Below are 27,817 nucleotides of genomic sequence, written 5' to 3' on the forward strand. Positions count from 1 at the left end.
TGTAACCCCAAAGCTAGTCGATTGTTACAGAGCACAGTCGAGTTTAGTCCAGAGTTGAGTCCAGTCCAGTCCAGAGTCCAGTCCAGTCCTGAGTCCAGTCTAGTCCAGTCCAGTCCTGAGTCCAGTCTAGTCCAGTCCTGAGTCCAGTCTAGTCCAGTCCAGCCAAATCCAATCCAGCGCCCAGTCGAGTTCAGTCCAGTCCAGAGTCTAGTCGTGTTCAGAGTCTAGTCCAGTCCCGAGTCCAGTCCAGTCCTGAGTCCGGTCCAGTCTAGAGTCCATCCAGTGCAGAATCCTGTCCAGTATAGTCCAGAGTCCAACCCAGTGCAGAGTCCAGTCCTGTGCAGAGTCCAGTCCAATCCAGAGTCCAATCCAGAGTCCAGTCCAGTTTAGCCCTGAGTCCAGTCCAGTCCAGAGTTCAGTTCAGTCATGAGTCCAGTTCAGGCCAGAATCAAGTCCAGTCCAGTTTTGAGTCCAGTTCAGTCCAGAGTCCAGTCCAATCCACAACCCAGCCAAGTTTAGTCCAGAGTCCAGTCCAATCCAGAGCCCAGTCGAGTTTAGTCCAGAGTCCAGTCCAGTTCAGAGTCCAGTCCAGTCCACAGTCCAGTCCAGTACACAATCCAGTTCAGTCCAGAGTCCAGTTTAGTCCTGAGTTCAGTATAGTCCAGTCCAGCCAAGTCCAATCCAGCGGCCAGTCGAGTTTAGTCCAGAGTTAAGTCCAGTCCAGAGTCTAGTCGAGTTCAGAGTCCAGTCTAGTCCAGAGTCCGGTCCAGTCTTGAGTCCAGTTTAGTCCAGAGTCCAGTCCAGTGCAGAGTCTAGTCCAGTCCAATCCAGAGCACAGTCGAGTTTAGCCCAGAGTCCAGTCCAGAGTCCAGTTCATGCCAGAGTCCAGTTCAGTCCAGGATCTAGTCCAGTCCAGTCCAGAATCAAGTCCAGTCCAGTTTTGAGTCCAGTTCAGTCCAGAGTCCAGTCCAATCCACAACCCAACCAAGTTTAGTCGTGTCCAGTCCAATCCAGAGCCCATACGAGTTTAATCCAGAGTCCAGTCCAGTTCAGAGTCCAGTCCAGTCCACAGTCCAGTTCAGTACAGAGTCCAGTTCAGTCCAGAGTCCAGTCTAATCCTGAACCAATCCAAATTTAGTCCAGAGTCCAGTTTAGTTCAGAGTTCAGTCCAGTCCACAATCCAGTCCAATCCAGGGCCCAGTCGAGTTTAGTCCAGAATCCAGTCCAGTCCAGAGTCTAGTCCAATCCAGAGCCCAGTCGAGTTTAGTCCAGAGTTCAGTCCAGTTCAGTTTCACATTCAAACCCGCAGAGACGACAAATTTCGTCATCTGACTGACTAATTTGTTTCAACTATTGCTTACTTGAACAGTGTCCTGTAAACAGTCCGGTTATTGTCCTTAGTCCCTTTTTATTTAAACTAAGCAATTGCTGGCTTTTCTTGACGCTTGGTTTTTTTTTTTTTTTTTTTTTTTTTTAGGGGGGATTTGTTAGTAGCTTATGTATTTATGATAAATATTAGTAAATAATGAGTATGTGTGTCCAATCACAAATGGTGACTTCTCAACACTGTTAGAAATTTGTAATTTTAATTGTTAGGATTTGTTTGCTTCCGCAATTAGGACTTATCATTCGTAGGGATTTAAACCTACTTGTCAGAAAAGGGGAAGTAAACTTACAACTAACTTAATTGCTAACTTATTGGCTATAAAGAGCGCTTATCGTAGCAATTGAGGATTGCAACGATTTTTGTCGAAAATTGTTAATAATTTTATTTGACATAGCTTCTAATGGTTCAACACCAGTAAGTCTATGTAATTCGAGTGTACCAAACCAAGGAGGACGCTTCAAAATCATTTTCAGAATTTTATTCTGAATCCTTTGGAGCGTTTTCTTCCTTGTTGAACAGCAACTTGACCAGATCGGTACAGCATAAAGCATTGCTGGTCTAAAAATTTGTTTGTAAATCAAAAGTTTGTTCTTTAAACAAAGTTTAGAATTCCTGTTAATGAGAGGATATAAACATCTCGTATATTTGATGCACTTGGCTTGTATACTCTCAATATGCTCTTTAAAAATAAGTTTTTTATCATAAATTAGTCCCAAGTACTTAACCTTGTCGGACCAACTTAAAATAACCCCATTCATCTTGACAACGTGATTATTGTTTGGCTTGAGGAAAGAAGCCCTAGGCTTATGCGGAAAAATTATCATTTGAGTTTTAGAAGCATTGGGAGAGATTTTCCACTTTTGCAAGTAGGAAGAAAAAATATCTAAACTTTTCTGCAATCGATTGCATATGACACGAAGACTTTTTCCTTTTACGGAAATGCTTGTGTCATCGCAGAACAATGACTTTGTGCATCCTGGAGGCAAATCAGGAAGATCTGAAGTGAATATGTTGTACAGGACTGGACCCAAGACTGAACCTTGAGGTACACCTGCTCTGACAGGAAATCTATCAGATTTTGAATTCTGATAGACAACCTGCAGAGTTCGATCAGTAAGATAATTTTTTAAAATTTTGATTAGGAAAATTGGGAAATTAAAAGTTTGCAATTTCGCAATCAAACCTTAATGCCAAGCACTGTCGAATGCTTTTTCTATGTCTAAAAGAGCAGCTCCAGTGGAATAACCTTCAGATTTGTTAGCTCGTATCATATTAGTAACTCTGAGCAATTGATGAGTTGTGGAAAGCCCATGGCGAAATCCAAACTGTTCATTTGCAAAAATTGAATTTTCGTTGATGTGTGACATCATTCTGTTAAGAATAATTCTCTCAAACAGTTTACCTATTGAAGAAAGCAAACTGATTGGTCGATAACTTGAAACTTCAGCTGGGTTCTTATCCGGTTTTAAAATGGGAGTAATTTTTGCATTTTTCCATAATTTGGGAAAATATGCAATTTTGAAGCAGCAATTGAAAATTTTCACTAAAAATTCCATTGTGCTCTCAGGGAGATGTTTGATTAGTATATTAAAGATTCCATCGTCACCAGGTGCTTTCATATTTTTGAAATTTTTAATAATTGATTTAATCTCATTCAAGTTAGTTTCAATTATTTCTGCAGGTAAAAAATTCTGGGAAGAAATTAGATCAAATTGACGTGTGACTTCATTTTCAATTGGACTCACAAAATTCAAATTTGAGTTATGAACACTCTCAAACTGCTGAGCAAGTCTTTGAGCCTTTTGTTCATTGGATACAAGAAAACGTTCACCATCTTTCAAAACTGGAATAGGCTTTGAAGGTTTCTTAAGAATCTTCGACAGCTTCCAAAATGGTTTTGAATATGGTTTCAATTTTTCAACTTTAGTCTCAAAATTTTGATTTCTCAGAAGAGTAAATCTATGTTTAATCTCTTTCTGTAAATCTTTATAAATAGTTTTAAAAACAGGGTCACGAGAACGTTGATATTGACGTCTGCGGACATTTTTCAAACGAATTAGAAGTTGAAGATTTTCGTCAATTATTGATGAATCAAACTTCACTTGAGCCTTTGGAACAGAATAATTCCTGGCATCAACAATTGCACATTTTAATGCTTCCAAAGCGGAATCAATATTCACTTCGTTTTGCAAATCAAGCTCATTGTTGAAATTTCTCTCAATATGAGTTTTGTATCTTTCCCAATTAGCCTTGTTATAATTAAAAACAGAGCTCATAGGGTTTAAAACTGATTCATGTGATAAAGAAAAAGTTATTGGAAGATGGTCAGAATCAAAGTCAGCATGTGTGATCAAATCACTACATACATGACTTTGATCTGTTAGCACCAAATCAATTGTTGAAGGGTTTCTTACAGAAGAAAAGCATGTAGGACTATTCGGAGACAAAATAGAATAGTATCCTGAAGAACAATCATTGAATAAAATTTTGCCATTGGAATTACTCTGAGAATTATTCCATGAACGATGTTTAGCGTTAAAATCGCCGATTATGAAAAATTTCGAACGATTTCTGGTGAGTTTTTGTAAATCACCTTTAAAATAATTTTTGAGCTCGCGTGTGCATTGAAATGGTAAATATGCTGCGGCAATAAATAAAATCCCAAGTTCAGTTTGAACTTCAATTCCCAAAGTTTCAATAACTTTCGTCTCAAGATGGGGAAGAGCACGATGTTTGATTCGGCGATGAATAACAATTGCAACTCCACCGCCGGAACCCTGAATCCTATCATATCTATGAACCACGTAATTGGGATCATATTTTAATTTTATGTTAGGTTTCAAAAATGTTTCAGTAATAATTGCAACATGCACATTATTTACTGTTAAAAAATTAAAAAACTCATTCTCATTGGCCTTCAATGAGCGAGCATTTAAAATTTAGCAATGATTTTATTTAAAATCATTGCTAAATTTTAAATTAGAAACAATTTTAATAGTAAAATTTGTACCTATTTGAATGGCTTCAAACATTGATTTTGCCTGCAACATGGCGTTCATAAGATCGAACATTGCCTGTTGCAAAATACTACAAGGTATACAGCCCTAGGGTTGTATGAAATGGTGACGTGGGACTAAACACTGTAATTAGGGGATATTTTGTTACAAAATATACAGAGTCTGCAGACAGAATCAATGTGATTATTTTCAGCCTCCCCTGGAAATCAATTTTTGGAATATATTCAACAACACTCGAAGAAAGATCATTTATATTTGGCGATATTATGCCTTTAGTATTTTTTTTTGTGCAAAAAAAAATGTATTTAACAAGGCACAAGCATATCGTGCTTGTTGAAGAAGCACCAAGAATTTCTCATAATGCGTCAAAGTCAGAATTATCTCAATATCCTCAAAAACCAAATCCAATAATGCTTACGTTATCATAATGAATGGTTTTGTCTTATTTAACTCTAAGTGAATCAAATCTATAGTATGGATCTTACTTTCAAAATAATATGGAAGCCCTAACAAAGGTTCATCAATTGGAAAACATAAGAAAATATTTTGAACAAAATTCCTAACAAGTTCCAGCAAAAAACGTAGAAATCCACAACTACATTTTTATTTTTTGCTTGACAATTGTTTCATTTGCCTGCAACTACATTCGCTGTATTACGAAGACAGGAAATATACGTTTATTATGGTAAAGCTTAGAATAATAATATATCATCTAACAATTTTGAAATATAAAAAGAGATTCTGTACGAATCTTACTAAATAAACTAAAAAATCACAAGCATTCGCAGGTTCTTACTCTTCTATAAATGTATATATTTAGGAATTTATTCTTTCGATACTATCCGGTCACGATTATTCAGTGAATATCGAAGATAAAATTTAAAAAATATCCGTTGCAAAAATTTACAATTCTTGTTGAGTAATTCATGGCAATCATATTTATGAAATAAACTTTCAATCACCATCAACAGCAGCATTGTAGTTTTTCCTCAATTGCATACGAATAGAAATGTACGTGTACCACTGCAATACGAATAGTACTGCTGCAGTACGAGTAGAAGAGTACCAATGCAATCATAGACGACGAGAGACCTGCGGTTCTATACTCCACTGGTACTGTTGCTTTTACTGGCATGTTTTCTTTCAAGACATCAGTTTTTATTAGGTTCTACAGTACCTAACACGCAGGTTTAGAGATTGTTCAAGGATGGGTATTGTTTCAAACTTTTAGGAAAACTTTTACCTTCGAGACATCATATTAGTCTAAGCTCATGGAAGCAAAAATAAATTGACCTATTGGGACGGGGAGACTCTGTCAATTTTTATTTCGAAATTGATACAGGGAATATCACAGGGAACGGATGGTGTCCATTTACGTCGTCTGTGCTAGGAATGCTCGCATGCAATTGGTTCATTATTCGCGTAAATTTGTTATTGAAATTATTATCAATTTTACCGCTTAGCAATGAAATTAGAGTGATAATTAACACATTACAAAATTGTTATACATTTTATCTATCCAACAACATATTGGTTATTGTTATCCATCATGTGGTTATGCTGTTATTAGCGTTTGAAATCTGACGCAACATTTGCCCGTTTCATTTCCAATTTTACAGAATGCATCCCAGTATAGTAAACAAAGACGTGTCCCACGTCAAAAGAAAGTTTACCTGCCGTAATAGGCCCCAGGCAGTTGACATTAGAAAAAATATTTTCGGCAGCAATATTAGCTGGAGTAATAGGTGTACAATTATTTTCTAGCGTGTTTTGCTTACCCATATTAACGGTCATTTTCGAACTACCAACACTAGGCGGTATAATGTTCGAACTACCTGTAACCTGTGCATATGTTAAACGGGTATGCAAAGGAGTAGGTAAACTATGCGTCACTGGTACGCTTGGAGAATTTTGTTTTGAAGTTGGTTTTAATTGAGAAATTGAATTTTGTTTACCTTGCCTTGCCTTAACAATTGCTAAACGGACTGGGCATTGATAAAAATTTGACATATGGTTGCCGTTACAATTCGCACAGCGAAAATTTTTACTCTCTTTCACAGGACATGTGTCCTTTTTGTGAGAAGAGTCTCCACAATTAAGACATTTTTGGTCCATGTTACAGAACTTGGAACCATGGCCATAACGTTGGCAAGTACGGCATTGGGTGATATGCTTTTCACCTCCGCCATACTTCCTATAAATTTCCCACTTTACACGCACATTATACAAAGCATGTGCTTTTTCAAGAAATTTTAAGTTGTTAACCTCATTGCGGTTAAAATGAATTAAATAATTAACAAGGGAAATTCCAGTTCTCTGACTGTTTTCGCCTCGTGAATTTTGTTTCATTAGAATTACTTGGGTAGGGGCTATGCCAAGTAATTCTGTTAAAGTAAGTTTGATCTCATCAACGGTTTGATCGTTGGTGAGACCTTTCAAGACAACCTTGAACGGCTTGGCGTTCTTGGTGTCATATGTAAAAAATTTGTACATCTTGTCAGTTAAATACTGAACAAGACTATCACGACCCTTTACTGAGTCGGCTAATAAGCGGCATTCACCTCTACGGCCAATTTGATAGGTAACTTTAACGTCAGAAACAAACGTTGAAAGTTCCTTCTTGAATATAATAAATTCAGAAGAAATAGTTACCACAATAGGTGGAGCTTTCTCCTTTTTTAAAGATTTTATATTTTGTATAGTTTCATTATCGGTAACTTCCATTTCACCAGCTTCTTGCTCAGGCAAAATATCAAAGGGATTGTCACTACAGACACTCGAAGTGTCAGAAAGAGATGCCTCTCTTTTCCTCCCCGCAGCGATGCGAGGTTTCTTTTTCCGTCCAGCCATTTCAGGTGATACGAAAAAAGTTAAAACAAATGTTAAATTCAAAAGTAGGTAGTCTTGAGAAAGACTGATGGGAAATAACTTTCAGGTAGTCTTTAAAAGACACACTGACAAAACACAAACTTTGAAGCTATAGGCAGTCAAAGACCAGTCCACAAGCAACCGAAAAAACGTCTGATCTGTAGGACAGTTCAAGACGCACTGACGCTTGGTTTTATAAAGCGTTTAGACCGGCATAGCCCTGCTGAGCATATCCAGTTCTCTTGTATTGTCCTATGTTCCCAGGTTTTCAATTCTGCTTTCAAGGCGCTTGATGACACCCCACAGAACGGTTCTGGGCCAATGAAATCGGTACATGACCCCTGTCTAGCTAACGTATCGGCTTTTTCATTGCCTTCCACCCCGCAGTGACCAGGAACCCAGTATAACCATACTTGGTTCCTTTCTGCCACTTGTTTCAGTGAAAGGCTGCACTCCCATACTAGCTTAGAGGTACATGGGAAGGCTTTTAGTGCTTTAAGTGCTGCTTGGCTATCAGAAAAAATGCATATTTTAGCATGCCTGTATTTCCTAGCCAAACAGACTTGTGCACATTTATAAATTGCAAATATTTCGGTCTGGAACACTGTATGCCAACGGCTCATTGGTATCGAGATATTTATCCCAGGACCATTTCTACCTGCTCCGATTGAATCATTCATTTTTGAGCCATCTGTGTAAAAGACGACAGAGCCTTGTCGGATATTCGGGCCACCTTGTTCCCAAACTTCCCGTTCGGTCTCTATGATTTTGAAAAGTATTTCGAAGTTTGCTTCTGTATTCATCCAGTCTTCGATACCTGGTATATGTTTGCTCAGCTGGAAATGTTTGAGGATTGCCAGCTGGCCTGTCTGATCTCCATCAGGTACTTTTTTAAGGCGTGTTAGTCTCAATGCACTTTTTTCCGCCTTTAGTTGTACTAACTGGTGGAGTGGTAATAGATGCAGAATTGCATCTAAGGCTTTCGACGGAGCACTTTTCATTACTCCTGTAATTGCATTACAAATTAGCCTTTGCAACTTGCCAAGCTTGTTCTGCGTTCTCCATTTGATGGGTTTATAATTAAGTGTTAGGCTTGCCCTAAATATCTCGGTTATGAATGGAATTATTACCCTCCCACACCGTTGAAGCATTATTGGTAATAACCCATCCAACCCCGGGGACTTATAGGGCTCGAATGAGTTGATTTCCCATTCCACTTTCGATTCTGTGAAGATATCGCAGGCTATGTAATGCGCATTTGTCCTAGCGATAGTCGAACCAGCACATGGCGCATTTGAGTCCTGCGTTTCTTCTTCTAGAATGGATCGTGATCCTGGGAAATGTACCTCCATCATAACATTGAGTGTTTCAAGAGAATCGGCAGTAAAAGTACCATCGTCCTTCTTTATTCTGCCCAAGCCATTCGTGTGATCTTTGGACAGGGCTTTGTGTACTCTTGCAGCTGCAGGGGTGCTTTCAATTTGTTCACACATTAATCTTCATCCCCTCCTGCGTGATTTCCTAATTTCTTTATTGTATTGCGTAAGGGACTCTCTATAGGCATCCCAATTAGAGGTTAACTTGGCTCTGTTGAACAACCTTCTAGTTAACTTCCTCAGTTTTTCTAGCTTTTTGTTCCACCAAGCCGCGTCTTTGTTGGATACTCGTCTTGGTTGGACAGCTTTGGTTATAAAGGGCTATGATTTTATTCGTAAATTTTTGTGATGAATCCTCCAGTTCTTTTATTGTCTGAATTTGCCCGTCATCACGAACTATTTTTGAATGAAAAAGCTCCCAGTTGGTTTTTCTAGGGTTTCTATAAATTTCCGTTACAAAGTCCCCTGCGTTATAGTCAAACAAAATTTGCTTGTGATCCGATAGAGAAATCTCATCAGATACATGCCAGTTGACGATTTTTTCCGATAGTTTAGCGCTCGATAAGGTTAGGTCGAGCACTTCTTGTCGAATTGCATTTACAAAAGTTGGTTTATTACCTCTATTGCATATATCAATATTATTAGATAGTATATATTCAAAAAAGCACTCACCTCTTTTGTTTATGTCTGTGCTTCCCCATATTGTGTGATGGGCGTTTGCATCACACCCAACGATCAACTGCTTATTTTGCCTCTTGCAGTGTGCTATAAACTTCTGTACTTCCCTGGGAGGGGCTTCTTCTAGTTTCCCTGGGAAGTAGGCGGAGGCCACCATTATTTCCTCTTTTCCCCGTGTCGTTGGCAGTTCCACTTGCACAGCAACTGTATCCCGTCCGATGAATTCTGTAATTGGCGTAAAGTTGGTATTACCACTTACCAAAAGCGCTGCAGGCGCAGAATCCTCATAAAGAAGGTTTTTTTGTAAGACTTGGACCACTGCGACCATTATTTTGATCTTTTGTGGTATAAATATATAAATATGGTATAAAGGAGCTTACCCTTGTTTGTTGAAAGTCCTAAGACTTTATTTTTGTTCACCCATGGCTCTTGGACAATAGCCAGGATGATGTTTTCTTTGGTGAACCTGCGACAAAGGATTCCGCTTGCCCCTTTTGCATGATGCAGGTTCACCTGGATGAACTTAATGTTCTTGTCGTCCATCTCGGTACAGCTTTGCTCCCGGGGGCTTCTTTCGCTCCCCCTGCGTACGGTGATTATTCAAGGGAGTACTGAGTTCAGTCCAATCCAAAGCACAGTTCAGAATCCAGTCCAGACCAGAATCCAGTCCAGTCCAGAGTCCAGCCCAGTCCAGAGTCCAGAGCCGTACTGAAAATTCTCATCGCTAGATACGTGAACTCGCAAGCTTAGTTGGTCCTAAACCGCAGTTCGCGATGCGTTGAAGAGGTTTTCTGAACGTTCAAATGCCAAAACTAAGAAACAACGAAAATATTGGTCGTGAGGATTATTCTAAGGACAAAAAGGTGAGGAAATTTTTGGAGAGGAATTCGCACGTCTATATCCAAACTGTCATTTTCGGGGAATGTCGCCAGGATTCGTTCAAAAGTCAAAAAAGCATTCCGGTTTAAAATCCTACACAGTCAAGAAAACTCTCAACCGCGACAATAAGTAGAATTTGACGGCAAAAACATGTGCTTGAAAAATGTCGATTTTTTGACAATATTTTCATGCGTCGTAATGGACGATGGACTATACGTCGTGAAAGACTTCAAACAATTTCCAGGACCGGCTTATAACACTGCAATGGGCCAGAAATGATACCGAGGAGTATTTCAGAACCGAAAAGATGGCTACTTTTCCCTACAAATGTCCTGTTTGTTGGCTCTGGCAACGCAGGCGCTTTGGGGAAAAAACAGGATGTCAAAGATGACAAAATTTTTCATCAAATCTGGACCAGAGCTGCCAGCAAGATTATCAAGGAGACCGTACAGAACCTAATGGATGGTGTTGAACCCGTAAATTTGTGAACCAATTTATGAGTGTTTTATTACATTTTTCAGTGTCCGGATTCTTGCGGATACAAGCCTTATTGGAACAGTTCTTGCATTTCAAAACCTTTTTGTTGGTTAATATCTTGTTAAGCTAAGCCGCAGAAAGACGTCCAAGCTGAGTTCCAAATTTGTGTAAAGTTTTTTGTAGTAGCAACTCGTAACCATTAACCGTCTCCCATAAGCTCGATAATCCTGCTTCTGTTTACGTCGCAGAATTAGCTGCTATTCAGTATACCCTAGGGATTATCGAAAAAATGCTCACGGACCATTATTTCATCTTTACGGACAGTCTCAGTTCCATTGAGGCTCTCCGATCGATGAAAGATGTTAAGCACTCTCCGTAATTCCTGGGGAAAATACGGAAACATTTGAGTGCTTTATCCGAAAAATCGTTTCAGATTATCTTAGCGTGGGTCCTTTCTCACTGCTCGATACCGGGCAATGAGAAGCGGACTCTTTGGCTAAGGTGGGCGCATCAAACGGTGAAATTTATGAAGGACCAATTGCTTTTAATGAATTTTTCGCATTTGTACGTCAGAACACGATCATCAGTTGGCAAAATTCTTGGACCAGAGGGGAACTGGGAAGGTGGTTACATTCCATTATACCCAAGGTATCGACGAATCCGTGGTTCAAGGGGTTGGATGTAGGTCGAGATTTCATTTGCGTGATGTCTCGGCTTATGTCCAATCACTATAGATTTGAAGCGCACCTCCGTCGTATTGGGCTCGGAGAAAGTGGTATCTGTGCCTGTGGTGAAGGTTATCACGACATAGAGCACGTTGTTTGGTCATGCCCTGTACACCGTGACGCCAGGTCTTAATCAATAGCTTCCCTCTGGGCCGAGGGTAGAGAACCAGCTGTCCCTGTTCGTGATGTCTTTGCGAGTCGCGACCTACCCTACATGTCCCTTATATACATTTTCCTGAAATCCATCCATGCCCAAGTCTAGTCCCATTCCTTTCCACCCACATTCATCAAAACGGCAAGATCACGTCGTAGACCTCGATTTTGGAACCAGCAAATTGAACCCCACACGAACTCGCCAGGAAAACCCGAGGCCTTTCTTGATATCTTGGCTCAGCGGCACACACCATATGGCCACTTGAACACCAGCGAACAACAACAACGAACCTAAACCAGCAACTAGACCCCGCACAATACCCTCAGAACCCGAGGATTACAAGCCCCTGTCCCAGCTCATGACATCGTGGCTTAGCAGAACAAATCCATACATGCTGCATATTCATTCGATGATCATCAGACTATAAAACACTGATTGAATAATACATGCTAGTTCTAAGATAGACTTAATTTCAGCTCGTAGTCGGCAGCGAGGAAAAAAAATTTGCTTATAGATTTTAAGTCATCCGATATAATTGGCGCCGTTAAACATTGAATTGTTTTTGTGCCGTGTCAAATAAATGATTTGTGAAGAAAAAAAAAACTCGTAACCAGATAGCGTCACTAGTACCGCCGCCAGCCTCATACACCAGCGAAAAAAAATTATAGCGATAGGCTCACCAGGCGGCGCGTGATTTATAACGCTATTTACACTGGATTCTCTTTTTACGCGATTGATACGTGCGCGCAAAAAAAGAATCGCGTAATAAAAAAATCGAGTAATTTCGAACAAATCGCGTAAAAAAAATCGCGTAGTTTGGAGCAAATCGCGTAAAAAAGATCGCGTCGTTACAAAACCTTTCGCTATGTGGTAAGTGTGTGTGTAAGTGTGTATGTATGTCTATGTATGTGTATGTGTGTATGTTTGTGTGTGTGTTACATCTTGGTTCATAAACAATATCCCATGTCACACATCGTGTAATTTCAAGAAAATCGCGTAAAAACAGAATTCAGTGTACTTTGAAAATTTACACGGAAATTTTGATCAATGTTGTTCTTGCTTGGACGTCTGTCTGTGGCTAAACTGTTGAGCTTGTTAGGTGGATTTCGATGGAATCTAAAGCTTGATAAACTGTCAAACAACAAAATTGCTTGTTGGGTTACAAAGTTTGTATATTTTCCAAAGCACCTGATAATAAAAACCGGTATTTGACAAAGTGTTATCCATCGGATGTCTTTTGGAAACAGCACCTGAAGATGGTCGAGAGTCGTGCGATGTGAAGTTCCTCCTTTCACAAGGGAAAAAGAACTGATACTTGACCTACTAATTGTACTTACATAACCCGTAACGTACAATTTATCAAATCGGTGTGTGACATTCCCTAGTACTCGATTTTGAAGAAGAATTATAGAACAGCACTTTCACCGAAATCAGTAAGTTTTTTCAACTAACCCGCGAATAATTTCGCTTTTGCTCAACTATTGGATCCTATTGAAACATACTCAGCATGCCCACAGTGGAACAACGTAACAAAGCAGAAAGTCGCGACGGAAAGAAAATCAATTCCGCCCTGGCTTTCAAGTTCATTATCCTCCGATACTATCGTGCACGCTAGACCTGCAACAACAACACGAACGAGTACCTACTGGCGTGATAAACCGAACAGCAAGCCGTCTCACGAATAAATTCTAACTTCACAAAGGATAAATGATGGCTAGCGGAATCTAAAAATCCCTGAATAATTGTGGCTTTACTGGTTTCATGCATGGATTACACATGCCTCCATTGGAAGTTGCATGCTTCACACCGTTCGATCCTGCCATAGATAAGGACAAGGTTAGGGAAAAGTAACAGCAAAGCAACAGAGCGGTTATGTAACTTCGAACGAAAAGCTTCCTGTATGGTGCGACGACAGTGTTCGGGTTTCTGGAAGCGCCGGTCGCTGCTTCGGTCGGTGCTTGAGTGACCGGCAGCCGAGTCGGGGAACTCATCTGCGCTCAGTTTCGGCATCCCGAGGGGTCACGTGAGCCGGCTCGCAAGTAAGCTTCCTCGAGGCAGCCCGGAGCACCAGATTGCACCCACAGTCAGGGTTGCCAATGTTCCAGTTTAAACTGGATTCCTCCAGTTTTTTTCAAGTGATCCAGTCAAACAGTTTATTCCCAAAATCTTCCAGTTTTTTCAGATATTTGCCAGTTTTATCCAGTTTTTTATTCACTCAAGCTCCGATTGGTTTTCGGAAATATTTTTAAAACGGAAATTTTGTAGATTGATAAATTATTTTGACAATTCTTAGCACAGGGTCGCGAAAAAATTTTCATAATAAAATTTCCTGATTTTCCCTGAAATTAAACATCAATTTCCCTGATATTTTTCAGCATTCGGCACAAAAAAGTACAACGTAGATCAACGCAAATCCGAAATCACGGTGAATAAAGTATAATCGGATATAAAACCCAACAGTAGATGTCCCGAATTGATCTTTTGCGGTGAAAAAAATCAGTTTTTGCACTAAAAGCCGCTCAAGAAAATCGCGTCTTGGTTTGAAAAATTTTCCCTGAATATTTGTCAGTTCTCTGATTTTCCTGATCAAAAAATGAATTCCCTAACATTCTATGATTTTTCAGGTTTTTCCAGGTTTTCGACAACCTGTAACAGCATTTTCAGTATACCATCTTCTCGCACGAAACACGGTCAAATAAAAGACGGCATGACATGGTTGAGATAAAACCAAACAAATATATTTTACCAGACCATAAAAAAAATCTTCTATTTATTTTCTGTTGCGTAGCAGTGAAAAAAATGTTAGAGGACTTAAATACCAAAAGATAGCGAAGTCAGAAATAATTGAAATTTAAACTTCACTGATGTAACGGAAGGAAATGTTGCGTTAATACTTTTCTTAAATATAAAAGTAAATGGAAAAGCTCTATATCTTAATTTTGAGATAGATTGATTGCCTAATTTCAAATTGTGTTGCTGTTAGAGGAAATTTTTAAGTCCATAATTTTAACAAAATGTAACAAAAAGTTCTGATTAAAATGAGTAATTTTTTGCGAAGAGTTATCTCTTAAGATCCAAAACTGACACTGACTGGGTTCAATCCCCGTAACAGAAAAGCTCCTTCACAATCTTATTTTCCTTTTCTCTAAATTTATTTGGAATCCAGTTTTTTCCAGTTTTTTCTTCAGCCTTATTCCAGTTAAATCGAAAATTTTATTGGCAACTCTGCCCACAGTAGACTTTGCGACCGTCGAGAAGCAACAACCTATTCAGCCCGGATCAAACATTGACGGGCGGAAAACCACGTGCATGCCGTTTTTTCGCCTGATACGGGCGGAGGCGGCAACACGATTCGGCGTTACGTAATTTCCCTCGACTCCGCTGTGAACGCCACACAGGAACGATAGCGAAACCGGAAACGGTCTGACCAGCGCGTCCGCTGGTGACGCACACAGAATCGTGGAGGGAAATAGAAAATACAAGAGGCGGATAATCGACGAGAGGCAAATGGGAACGCGATTATTGCTCAATTATTGTGCCGGCGTGTTAATTAAAAATGTTAATTTTTTTTTTGCTCTAGTCCGGTGTTTTGCTTGTTATAAATTAAATTGGATGCGAAAAGACATTGGCAGCCGGATATAGTGTTCAATTGGTTTTTTGATCAAATCCTTTGCTGATTTTTGCTATAAACCCAAACGAACAAACGATTTGAAAACAGAAGTCACAAAGTAACTTGTTTTTAACTTATCAGGAGCAGTGGTTATTACAACCAGCCATATATTCGATTATTTTACAAATTAAATACATAAGTTTGGGAATTGCATTGTTTTGCTAACTATTTTCTTGAGCTAGAAGAACAACACTTTTAAAAGAAAATTATATTTATTATAATATTCATAGTTATGAGCAAAACCATGCCAAATGACCTACGGCCGAATGTCGACAACTTGCTTAGCAAACTGAGTATTTTCCCAGAAGGAGTAATGTTTAAAGGTCGAAAATAACTTTTTGAAAAGGCGTGTGCGTATGAAATCAGTGGAAAATGTTAGATTATTTCGGTAAATAACTATCATTTAGTTGTAGATCACTTTATTTTAAGCCACTTTGCAAAAAACAGCTTTTGTAGCTCTTGAATTGGCTGCATTAAAGCAATTTTGCCTAAGGCGGCTCTTTTTTAATTTAAATTTCTCAGTGAAGTTGTGTTCAGACTCTTAGAGCTTTGAGAAACTTTCTTCACAAGGCATTGTTAATTCTCTACACATTATTTTTAGACAATTTTTTTAAACAACCAACGATTCTCTAGCTACAATGCATGGAAATAAAACTTTTTGTAAAACATTCTAATCTTTCCTGCCTTGCTGCAGCTTATCCAAGCTTAACGGTAACACAATTTATCGTTCCGGGAAGGTCCGTTTGGGTCCTGCTAGGCAAGCCTAAACGACGCATTAACAAGCTTGCGAAGCTGTTGGAATTCAGAATGCTTTATTTTTTTTTGTTCATCTATAATTTATTTGACACGGCACAAATACGATTTAATGTTAAACGGCGCCAATTATATCTGGTAGCTTACTTTCTAAAGTATCTTAATAACTAAAAGCAAATTTTTTATCCTCGCTGCCGACTACGAGCTGAAACTAAATGTAACTTAAAGCTAGAATATTTTGCATTGAAAGCACTGGTTTACTGTATGATGGTTTTCATTGCCATAGGTAAGCACATGTTCCGCTGCTGGGCCAAGATATTACGGACTGGCATATTGGGTTGTCTCCCTCGGGCCTTGAGAGTATCAGGCGGGTCTGATTGCTGTTTCCGGATCCGGGGTCTTAACGTGTTCTTGTCATTAGGCTGGATGCAGGCGGAAGGGGGTAGGACTAAACTGGGGCGTGGATGGATTTCAGGAAAACGTATATAAGGGACATGTAGGATAGGTCACGGCTCGCCAAGACATCACGAGCAGGAACAGCCGACTGCCTACCTTCGGCCTGCAGGGAAGCTATTAATTTAGACCTGGCGTCACGGTGTTCAGGGCATGACCAAACAACGTGCTCTATGTCGTGATAACCTTCACCACAGGCACAGATACCACTTTCCCCGAGCCCAACACGACGGAGATGCGCGTCAAATCTATAGTGATTGGACATAAGCCGGGACATCACGCAAATGAAATCCCGACCTACATCCAACCCCTTGAACCACGGATTCGTCGACACCTTGGGGATTATGGAATGTAACCACCTTCCCAGTTCCCCTCTGGTCCAAGCATTTTGCCAACTGAAGATCGTATTCTGATGTACAAATGAGAAAAATTCATTAAAGGCAATTGGTCTTTCATAAATTCCACCGTTTGTTGCGCCCACCTTAGCCAAAGAGTCCGCTTTCTCATTGCCCGGTATCGAGCAGTGAGAAGGGACCCACGCTAAGGTAATCTGAAACGATTTTTCGGATAAAGCACTCAGATGTTCCCGTATTTCCCCCAGGAAATACGGAGAGTGCTTAACATCTTTCATCGATCGGAGAGCCTCAATGGAACTGAGACTGTCCGTAAAGATGAAATAATGGCTCGTGGGCTGTACTGAATTGCAGCCAATTCTGCGACGTAAACAGAAGCAGGATTATCAAGCTTATGGGAGACGGTTAAATTGTTATTGAAAATACCGAAGCCAGTGGACCCATCAAGAAGTGATCCGTCAGTGTAGAACATATTGTCGCAGTTGATGTTTCGATATTTATTGGAAAAAAATTTGGGGATCTGCTGCACGCGTAAATGATCCGGGATTCCACGAGTTTCTTCTATCATGGATGTATCGAAAAAACACAGTAGAATCAGAAGTATTTGATAAGTCGACACGATTTGGAATATTCGAAGAAGGGTTAATATTATGGGACATGTGATTGAAATACAATGTCATAAAACGGGTTTGAGAATTGAGTTCGATTAACCTTTCAAAATTTTCAATCACAGGACGGTTCAAGACCTCACATTTGATAAGAATGCGAGAAGACAGGCTCCAGAAGCGGTTTTTCAATGGTAGTACTCCAGCTAAGACCTCCAAACTCATCGTATGGGTCGACTGCATGCAACCCAAGGCGATACGCAAACAACGATATTGTATTCGCTCCAGTTTAATCAAATGTGTGTTTGCTGCGGAGCGGAAGCAGAAACACCCGTACTCAATAACAGACAATATCGTTGTTTGGTAAAGCCTTATAAGGTCTCCTGGATGGGCTCCCCACCATTGTCCGGTTATTGTACGAAGAAAATTCACTCTTTGTTGACATTTTTTCATCAGATACCTCACGTGACAACCCCAGGTGCATTTAGAGTCGAACCAGACACCAAGATATTTGTGTACCAAAACCTGAGAAATCGTTTTACCCATTAATTGTGTTTGAAGCTGAGCAGGTTCATGCTTCCTAGAAAAAAACTAATATCTCAGTTTTCTCCGGAGAGAATTCGATACCTAGCTGTAAAGCCCAAGCAGACAAATTGTCCAAGGTATCTTGCAATGGTCCTTGCAAATCGGCAGCTTTGGCTCCTGTAACAGAGATTACACTGTCGTCTGCAAGTTGTCTTATCGTGCATGAATTTGCCAGACATTCGTCGATGTCATTTACATAAAAGTTGTAAAGAAGGGGGCTTAAACATGAGCCCTGGGGAAGACCCATGTAGCTAATGCGAAAAGTTGCCAAATCGCCGTGCGTAAAATGCATGTGCTTTTCGGACAGCAAATTGTGCAAAAAATTGTTCAAAATTGGAGAAAATCCTTGTCGGTGAAGTTTACCCGAAAGAATGTCAATAGAAACGGAATCAAAAGCCCCCTTAATGTCCAAGAACGCAGACGCCATTTGTTTTTTGCGAGCATACGCCAGCTGAATATCTGTTGAAAGCAGCGCAAGACAATCATTCGTCCCTTTGGCACGGCGGAAGCCAAATTGAGTATCTGATAGTAGACCATTTGATTCGACCCAGTGGTCCAAACGACGGAGTATCATTTTTTCCATCAATTTCCGGATACAGGATAGCATTGCAATCAGCCTATAAGAGTTGTGATCAGAAGCTGGTTTCCCTGGTTTTTGGATGGCGATCACCTTCACTTGCCTCCAATCCTGCGGTACAATGTTTTGCTCCAGGAACTTATTGAACAAGTTCAACAAGCGCCTCTGGGCATTGCCGGGTAGATTCTTCAACAAGTTGAATTTGATTCTATCTAACCCAGGTGCGTTATTGTTACAGGACAGGAGGGCAACTGAAAATTCTGCCATCGTAAAAGGTGATTCTATCGCATCGTGACCCGGAGACGTATCGCGAACAAAGTTTTGCGCAGGAACAGAGTCCGGACATACTTTCCTGGCAAAATCAAATATCCACCGACTTGAAGACTCCTCGCTTTCGTTGACCGTTACGCGATTCCGCATTCTTCGGGCTGTGTTCCAAAGAGTGCTCATCGATGTCTCCCTCGACGTCTCGTTCACGAACCGACGCCAATATCCGCGTTTCTTTGCTTCAGCCAGGCTTTTAAGCTTGGTATTAAGCTCCGAATACCGTAAATAGTCGCAGGTATACCTTCCTTCTGGAAGGCCAAAAACGCGTCGGATCTTTGCGTGTAGACATCCGAGCACTCTTTGTCCCACCACGGAGTTGGAGGCCGCTCTTTGATCGTTACGCCGGGATATTTCTTCGTTTGGGCTTGCAACGCGGCGTCGAGGATTAAGCCCGCGAGGAGGTTGTATTCTTCAAGTGGTGGGTGATGTTGAATCGAATCGACCGCTTTTGAAACCATTTCCTCGTATAACTTCCAATCGACATTCCGTGTGAGGTCATACGGAATGTCAATTGGTCGCATGCGAGTTGAACCGTTATTAATTGAAATAAGAATAGGCAGATGGTCGCTACCGTGAGGATCGCGGATTACCTTCCATGTGCAATCCAACCGTAGCGACGTCGAACATAAGGATAGATCCAAAGCGCTTGGGCGCGCTGGAGGTTTCGGGATACGTGTCATTTCACCGTTGTTCAAAATAGTCATGTCGAAGTCATCGCAAAGGTTATAGATTAAAGTGGAGCGGTTATCATTGTAAGGGGAACCCCAAGCCACGCCATGAGAGTTGAAGTCTCCCAAAATCAAACGTGGCGAGGGAAGAAGTTCTATTAAATCAAAGAGCAACCGTTGCCCAACCTGTGCTCTGGGAGTAATATATATTGAGGCAATACAAAGCTCTTTACCTTGTATTGTCATTTGACATGCGACAACTTCGATGCCTGGAATCGAGGGGAGGTTAATACGATAAAAAGAATAGCACTTTTTAATCCCTAAAAGTACTCCTCCATATGGGGTGTCTCGATCAAGGAAGTTGAGATCAATATTTGAAGTAAGCCAAGTTTCACAAAGGGAAAATGCATCGCATTTGTTTCTATTTATCAAAACTTTAAATGAATCCATTTTTGGTAAAATACTTCTACAATTCCACTGTAAGACAGAGATAGAATCCTTCGTATACGCAGTTGAGTTAGGCATCGAAGGATACAATCGCTGCAAGGAGGGACCATTGGGCAGTCAACTGCTTAAAAAATGATCTAACTGTTGGGAGGAATGCTGTAAGAAAAATTTTAATTGGATCGGGTACATTGAAAGTTTCAAAAATCCAGTCCACAATGTCAGAAAATTTCTCTAATCCAGAGTTTGTTTCATCAACTGGGAGTGCAAAAGGAACAACTGGGATTTGAGATGTTCCTGGCAGTGCTGGGAACTCCTTCTGGGACTTTAAATTTGCAAGCCCAGGAGGAGTTTGCTTTGGTTTTTCCGCAGCACTGTTTGATTTGTTTGTAACTTTCATTTCACTTTGGGAAATCTTAGGACCTTTTCGGGGAAGTTTAGGAGAGGAAATATTTTTCCTCTTTCTAGACGCCCCAGGATTGGCATAAGTTGTTCCCGCTGGTGAATCGTCAGAATCGGTTTCATCAGAGGACAACAGTTCAAGGGGTTCGATGTTATGGTAGAAGTGGTCACGGTCTTCTTCAGCATCTCAGCGTAAGATCGCTTTGAACGCTCCTTAAGTGACCGCTTGATTTAATCTCTGCGCTGCATGTACACCGGGCATGTGGAGAGCTCATGCTGATTTTCCCCGCAGTGAATACATTTTTCACCATTTACACTGCAAGAATCGTCCGCATGAGTATCTCCACACTTGCTACATCGTGCCTTATTGCAGCAGTAGGCGGCTGTGTGGCCTAGCTGCTTGCGATTGGTGCAATTCATAACACGGGGTACATACAATCGCACAGGCAGACGAACCCGATCGATCGAGACGTGGCTAGGGAGAGCAGATCCGGCAAACGTAACACGAAACGAGTCTGACGGAGTGTACACTTTTGTGCCGTCGACAAGAGACACAGACCGCAATTGCTTGCAATCTATGATCTTTACTTTTACGTCGTGACACAAAGCATTTTTGAAGCAGCCAAAACCGCTTGCCAAGATACACTCGACCGACAGCTCGAATCGGTTATGACACCGTCGATCTCCACGTCTCGTGCGGGTATATAAACGCGATACTCGCGTGTGAAAAGCTCGGAGCGAGCAATGGCGTTGGCCTGTTCCAGGTCGCTGACAACGACACGGAGCTTGTTGGGTCTGACCTTGGAGATTTCGGTCACGGGCTTGTACCCCTCCGTCAGGTCTTTCGAAATCTGCAGGATGTTTAACGGTTTCGATTTCGGTCCTGCTTTTGGCCGAAAGAAAACAGTAAAGCTGCCCTGAGATCCGTCCGGGTAAAGCCTGGGGCGAGGGGGGACTGGAGAATTAACAGAGGAAGGGTTGGCAGGAGGGACAGGGTCGGAGGGGTTCGGGGATGGTGGCACGGGAGGCGAGGGATCTACATCCATCGCGCTAAATCTAGCGCACTAGCGCCGACAGAACACGTACCTATTTACTTCTCCTTTCAGCAGGGTTGGTTGTCCGAACGGTCGAAGCTGCAGCCGTTACAGCCAGCAGCACCAATACAGCAGCTCCAAACAGCCACCAGCAGCGAGCCGGGTGTGTGATCACTCAGCACAGCGACACAACTCGCTGTCAACTGTTGGCTTCTTCTTTTTCCTCCTTTGTGTTGAGATTCTCGTCCACTGCTGTAGCACAAATCACTTAGCAGCCAAATCGGTTTACGCACCAGCAAACAGCCACGATGCGAAACAGTTGCACAAAGGCGGGCGACCTTGAACCTTCACTCGACCAGGCAAACAATGCCAACACTTGCTCGCGCGTCTTTTGTTTTATATTCTATCGGAGCGATCACCAAACACATCCGATACTGATGCGTGTTCGGCACAGAGTGTTCAGAATGCTTTACGCTTGGAATTATTGCTATTAGGGTGCGTGAATTTTAACCTTCGAACCATTCCCGTTATTGTCTATGCGATTGATAAACCGGTAATCCACAAGTGCATGTATAGCATGTTACAGCTGAAAATTCTCGACTTCCTAGAAGGACAATTACTTTTATCAGCAATTCCTTCGAAGCTGATAGTATTTCTCTTGTCGTTCGATGACCAGACCAGCAAGAAAGCAGCCGTTCGCCAATAGTTTGGATTACCTTCCACGCCAGAGGATGGTTTGTCATTGTCATAGTGAAACAGTGCAAAAGGAAACCGCCCAACTCCCCCTTCTGGACGGCTCTCCAAGTACCGATGCGAAGCTTTACGAAACACAATCTGTATTTGTGGTATGGCAGTACTACTGGTTCTCTTGCCTAGCATATCTTACGCCGCCTCCCGGATTAGCTTCTCCCGTGGGCGGAAAATGTGCGTGTCAATGAGGTGCGGTTAGATAATGCTTCGAGCCAACTCTATGTAGGATGCTGGGATGCGATGGCGAAAGGGCAGGAAAAATAGATTACCGTTCGTTCGCTTGAAAAGCCTGGAATACAAACAGTGTCAGAATATGCTGTTAGATTAGAACAAGTCAGCCCAACGGTGGTGTTAGAATCTGGCTGGGGTTATCAAAGGAAAAAGTTTATTAATGCAATTCTGTTGCTTGAAATTGATCCCGCTGAAGAATATCCCATTTTAGGCATAATACTACAACGCATTTATAACGCTAATGAACCTTCATTTTGGCGAAATGTTTGCAGAGTACTTTCTTGGGTTTTCCAGCCTGCTGATTTCGTTTTGCAAAACTTTCCTATAAGATTTCTAAAATAAGTATCATATTTGTTCTCTGTAAATCCACAGTACAATATCATTCGCAGTGAGCTATGAAAGCGAACGGACGCGAAAAAATTTTGTGTCACAATTTTTTAAAGTTTCGATTGTGCTTTGCGAGAATATACCTACAGATATTTGGACGACTGGAATTGGTAAGCTTATCCTGTTTCTGCTGCCCTGGATTCAATCAACCTGCGCAGGAGGTCTTTTGTTGCTGTTCATTGCTGACAGTTGCCGCATCGTTTTGGTGTTGGAGTGCTGAGCGTTACAGAGGACCGGCTCCGGAGGATACTCATTGCAACGAGGGTGAGGAGGCCAAAGGTGAAGGATAATCATCGGTCGGCGTGCGCTGCTTTCTCGAAGGTGTTGTGCCGTGCGGCGTGTGCCTCGGTGCTTAAAACAGTTAGGGGAGGATTGTACAAAACGCACCATTTAAGCATTTTCGCGATTTACAGCGCTTCAAATCATTTCAAAGCGACATTGAACGTGTAGGATGATTGTAGGATCTATATATTGTATATTTATGACGAAGTTTATCATAAAATACTCGATTTCAATGTCTTTTTTGGTAAAAATTACCATTGCCGCCAAACAAGCCCGTGACCAAAACGCACCACAACAAGGGTCAGTATGCTCCAAAGCAGTAGGCTAATATGCCACTAGCAGATATCAGCACGCGAAGTGAGAAGCGCTCGAAGTCTCGAAAGTAAAATCAAAAATAATGGAACATGCTCTAAGTTGTCAAGCAATCACCTGCAAGCTCTTCATAGTGCATTCTGCCCCAATTTTAATTTTGATTGTTTTTAGGTAAAAGTTGACGAAAGTTAGTGAGATAATTAGAAATACTCATAACATCATAAACTCTAGAAGTGTAAAGATTAGGGGAACCATAGTTCTCTGTATTGTTTACAAGTCAGTTAATCATAAAAGCTTGAATAAAATTCATGAATAATTACATGTTGGACAAACCACAGCCAATTGCACAGTTTTTTGAGTATTTTAGTAATTATGGCACACATTTTTCATATGAGAACTGTAGAGAATCTGGGTTTTTATGAGAAAAGCGAAGAATTTCGTCATAAAAAGCCTCATGTTTAAGTATTTTGGGGAATTAATAGCATGGGCCATCTTACCCAACTGGTGTGTCTTGTACGGTTCTCCCCTAAGTAGCTATTTGTTTTTTTATTCATTCTTTTATTCTGGTGTGTTTTTTTTTTCAACTTTGGTGGACGATTCACGCGATGGAGGTGGACGTGAGCCTAAACCACTAGCATCACTGCTTATGTTTTGTTTGTTGATATTTCGGTGCTTTTAAAATTGTCGATTTTTCGTGTAATTTCGATTCCGTTTCGCGTTCAACACGTTACGTTACGTTTGTGACTTCTCTCGGTACATTCTATTATTGGAGAATAATTTATATGTGCGTGTTGTGATTAGTTTATCGGTAGTGAATTGTGCAGCTTGAAGTGACATTCTTCGCATCTTGCTACACACTGCCTACCTACTAGCAATGGGCGATATTGTATCGGTATCGGAAATATCGATACTTTCGAGGCGATATTTCGATTTTTTGAATCGATACACAAGCATCCGATACTAGACTGTATCGATACTTGTATCGATATTCTTTTATGCATACGGACCAGCTAGCTGACATCGCGCCATGTTACAAGGGCTAACATCTCAATGTGTACACGAGATCACCGCCACTTTTCATACGCTATGTTATGCTGTCTGTCAGTGTCAGTGGAGCCCACACATCGTAGAACCGCTGCGATGTTTGCTGCGATAAAGCAAAGCAAATCGGATAGAGATGCCAGCTAATTGATACGAGCTGGAACCACTGAAAAGCTGCCACTGTCAGTATAAATATCGCACAAGTCTATTGGCACTAGCAAAACTTAGATGGAGAAATAGATAGAGAGAATATTGTGAGCCAAACGAACTGTCAAAATCTGAGCCAAGCGCAGCATAGGGCCAAATTCGAAATTTGTTTTACTTAAGCCACACATTTAAAGCCAAAAAGGAGTGCTCAATAATAACGTGTTCTCGAATGCTTTCAAAAATAGGCATAGCTCTACGTTGCATTATTAAGCCACAAAACTTATATTGTTTCTCTGACAATTGATTAAAATATTGTTTGTCTACATTTATACTCAGCTCATTAGTTTTTATTTGAATTAATTCTACTTTCTGCGTTAAAATGCATCCACAAACTTCTCAAACGAAATTCAACGTTATTAAAAATGATGTTTGGCTTCGATTTAGTTGGACTATAACACAACGAGCGGGAGCCCAACTTAAATGTAGCCCAACTAAACATAGCCCAACGAGCGAAATTTGACTGTATTTCAAAAACAAATATAAGTTTTTTGGTTACACTGTTCAGATCTAATATTGGCAAGCGGAAACTAACTCATGCTTTCCGTCGACACAAGTTAGAGTACAAGTGAAAAATAAAATTGCAATATTATTTAGTTAGAAAAATTCAGCGGTAGACTTCACTATCTTATTTCCGCTGACATATCTAACTTTTTTATGTCATCAACTTCCTCATCAATTAATATGGAAGTGTGTCAATAATTTATACAAATAAGACGGGAGCTTCACAGCCCATTGGGCCAGTGAATACAAATCTTGGAGATATAAGTTGTTTAATTCATTTGTTTGCCAAAGCTCAGAATTTCTGCATTACCTGTATGTATTTGTTTGTGAAGTCATTTGATTCACGCTGCTCTAGAGAATGCGGATAGATACCAGAAAAACAACAAAAAGTCGGCACATCAAATTTTTATTACTGGAAGCCAAAATTTTGCTGATTTTTGGTGTGCTGTGCTTTCAGCAATCTGTTCAGCAAAATGAAATTTGCTAATTATTCAGTAATGCTCAATTGCATAAAAGTGACAGCGCAGTGTTGCTGATATTCGGCTCATACCACTCATAAGCATTCACCTTGGCCAAGCTAGTTCGGAAAAAGCTCGCTTCGTATCTATTCTTGAACGAACCGAGCAATGCCTTCGTTTTGAATCACCACATGCTGTTTAAAAGCATTGAGCGTTCGTGTTCTCTGCTTTTCCATTTTGCTCGTTATCTTTCACCCTTCCCGAAGCGAAGCAATCGTCTGCAAGGAGTGGAAACGACGAGCATTCACGTTGAGGCTTATTTGAAAATTCGTAGTGAACGCAATTGGTCGTAGCAATGAGCCCGCCGAAAGGAAGAGGAAATTTGAGGCGAAAATTTTTGGACGCGGTGGAAGAAGTAAAAGAGATCAATGGAAGCAAATACCGTTGCTTGATTGATTTAGACTCGGAAAGAAAATGTGTTAACGTGCAACATAAAAACTTTAACGCCTACAACTTTAAGCGGCACATTAATTGTAGCCATCCGGAAGTGGCTAAACGCATGGACATTGTAATTGACACCAACGAACCGGGTACAAGTAACGCGCCGCCAGGTACAGTGTCAGTAAAGTAAAAATCGCAAAAAGTGACAGTGCATACGAATCGGGACAATGTGCTCCTGGGCACTTTGCAAATGGTAACGGAGCACAACCTTCCCATGAGGTATCCCGATTGGGGTGGCTCAAAGTTGCTTTGAGAGCCATTGTGGGCAGCGTGTAATCTCAAAATTACTCGAAATACGCTTCCAAACCTTGTTCACCGTGCCGCTGAAATTAAGCGGAAAATAATGTCTGTGAAATTTGAAAAGAAGGCAGTGAATTTAAAAGTTGATGCGGCTACCCGGCATGGAAAATCCATATTCGGGATTAATTCAACAATCGTAGATGACGACGGCGTTGTACAAATAATGCACCTTGGTAAGTTAATAACAATATTAACTATGTATGATAGCATTCCTAGACATTTTCTGGTTTACGCGAATTTTGTATTGTAATGTAATATAATTATGTAATGTAGTATCAAATGAGCTAGGTATTCTTTTCTATTATCGCATGTGTTTGATACGGATAGTCTCAGATTTTTATAAAAACCAGTCCGCAAGTCAACTTTTCCGAAAAAACTACAAATACAATTTCCCGAGTTTCCTCCACTTCCAGTTTCAGATAAATATAACTCATGAATTAAGCATTGTTAAAGTCGTGTAAAACTTTCTGAAACTTTTTGTTCCATGTACATTTTTCTGTTTTTCTGATTTCTGATTTTTTTAGATCTGAGATATTTACAAAAAAGTATCGAGAGACCGCGCGTCTCCATACAAATTTAAAGTTTTCCGGCTTTCTCTGACCCTTCGCAAATTCGTAACTAATGACTCAAGCATTACAGAACAAATCTAACTTTACAAAAAATTAATGAACTTTTTTGAGGAATTCGAAACAAAAGTGATTTTATTCCTGAAGAATGTTTTTTAATGCACATAAATATCTTAAAAATTTTCTATGGCTTCGGAAAATTTTTTTATCAAAGAAAACTTTGAAATTTCCTCGACCATTTAACTACTGTTGGAAAATTTTGTAGATCGTTAATTTCTGGATTTCAATTTAATTGTGAAATTTTGTCTTGTTCTACGCGATATTTATATTGCTTTTAGCCAAAATCATTCTGCTTGGAGTGGCTTTAAAAAATTGGTCAGTTTTGATTATTTATATTTGAGCCATGAAAAATAAGTACACTCATAACACTTCTCCAGATGTCCACTATTATAATAGAAAACATGTGTTTTCTTGTTATATTTATATGTTCTTTGTCATAAAAATTTCTTTGAAAAGCTTTTGTTTTATTATACTTTTCATGATTTTTAAATTGTTTTAGTTGAAATTTTGTAAAACAATTGTTTTAAGACATTTGTCATAAGTTTTTAAAAATAGGCATTATTCAAGTAATTTTTAGATAAATTTTAATTCAAAATGAATTTAAAAAAACCGTTGTAATTTTGTCAATACCCTGCAAATTATTACCCCATGTCAAAGACTTTCTCCGATCAAACAAATTTCTATTTCAATGTAGCTGCTCATGAAATGCCAGAGCGACAGACCAAAGAAAATCTGCAACGTGTGATCGACGAAGAGATCAAAATTTTTGGAATCGACTACAAACAGCTA

Source organism: Wyeomyia smithii, chromosome 1 (assembly GCF_029784165.1).
Source record: "Wyeomyia smithii strain HCP4-BCI-WySm-NY-G18 chromosome 1, ASM2978416v1, whole genome shotgun sequence".
Classification (NCBI taxonomy): domain Eukaryota; kingdom Metazoa; phylum Arthropoda; class Insecta; order Diptera; family Culicidae; genus Wyeomyia; species Wyeomyia smithii.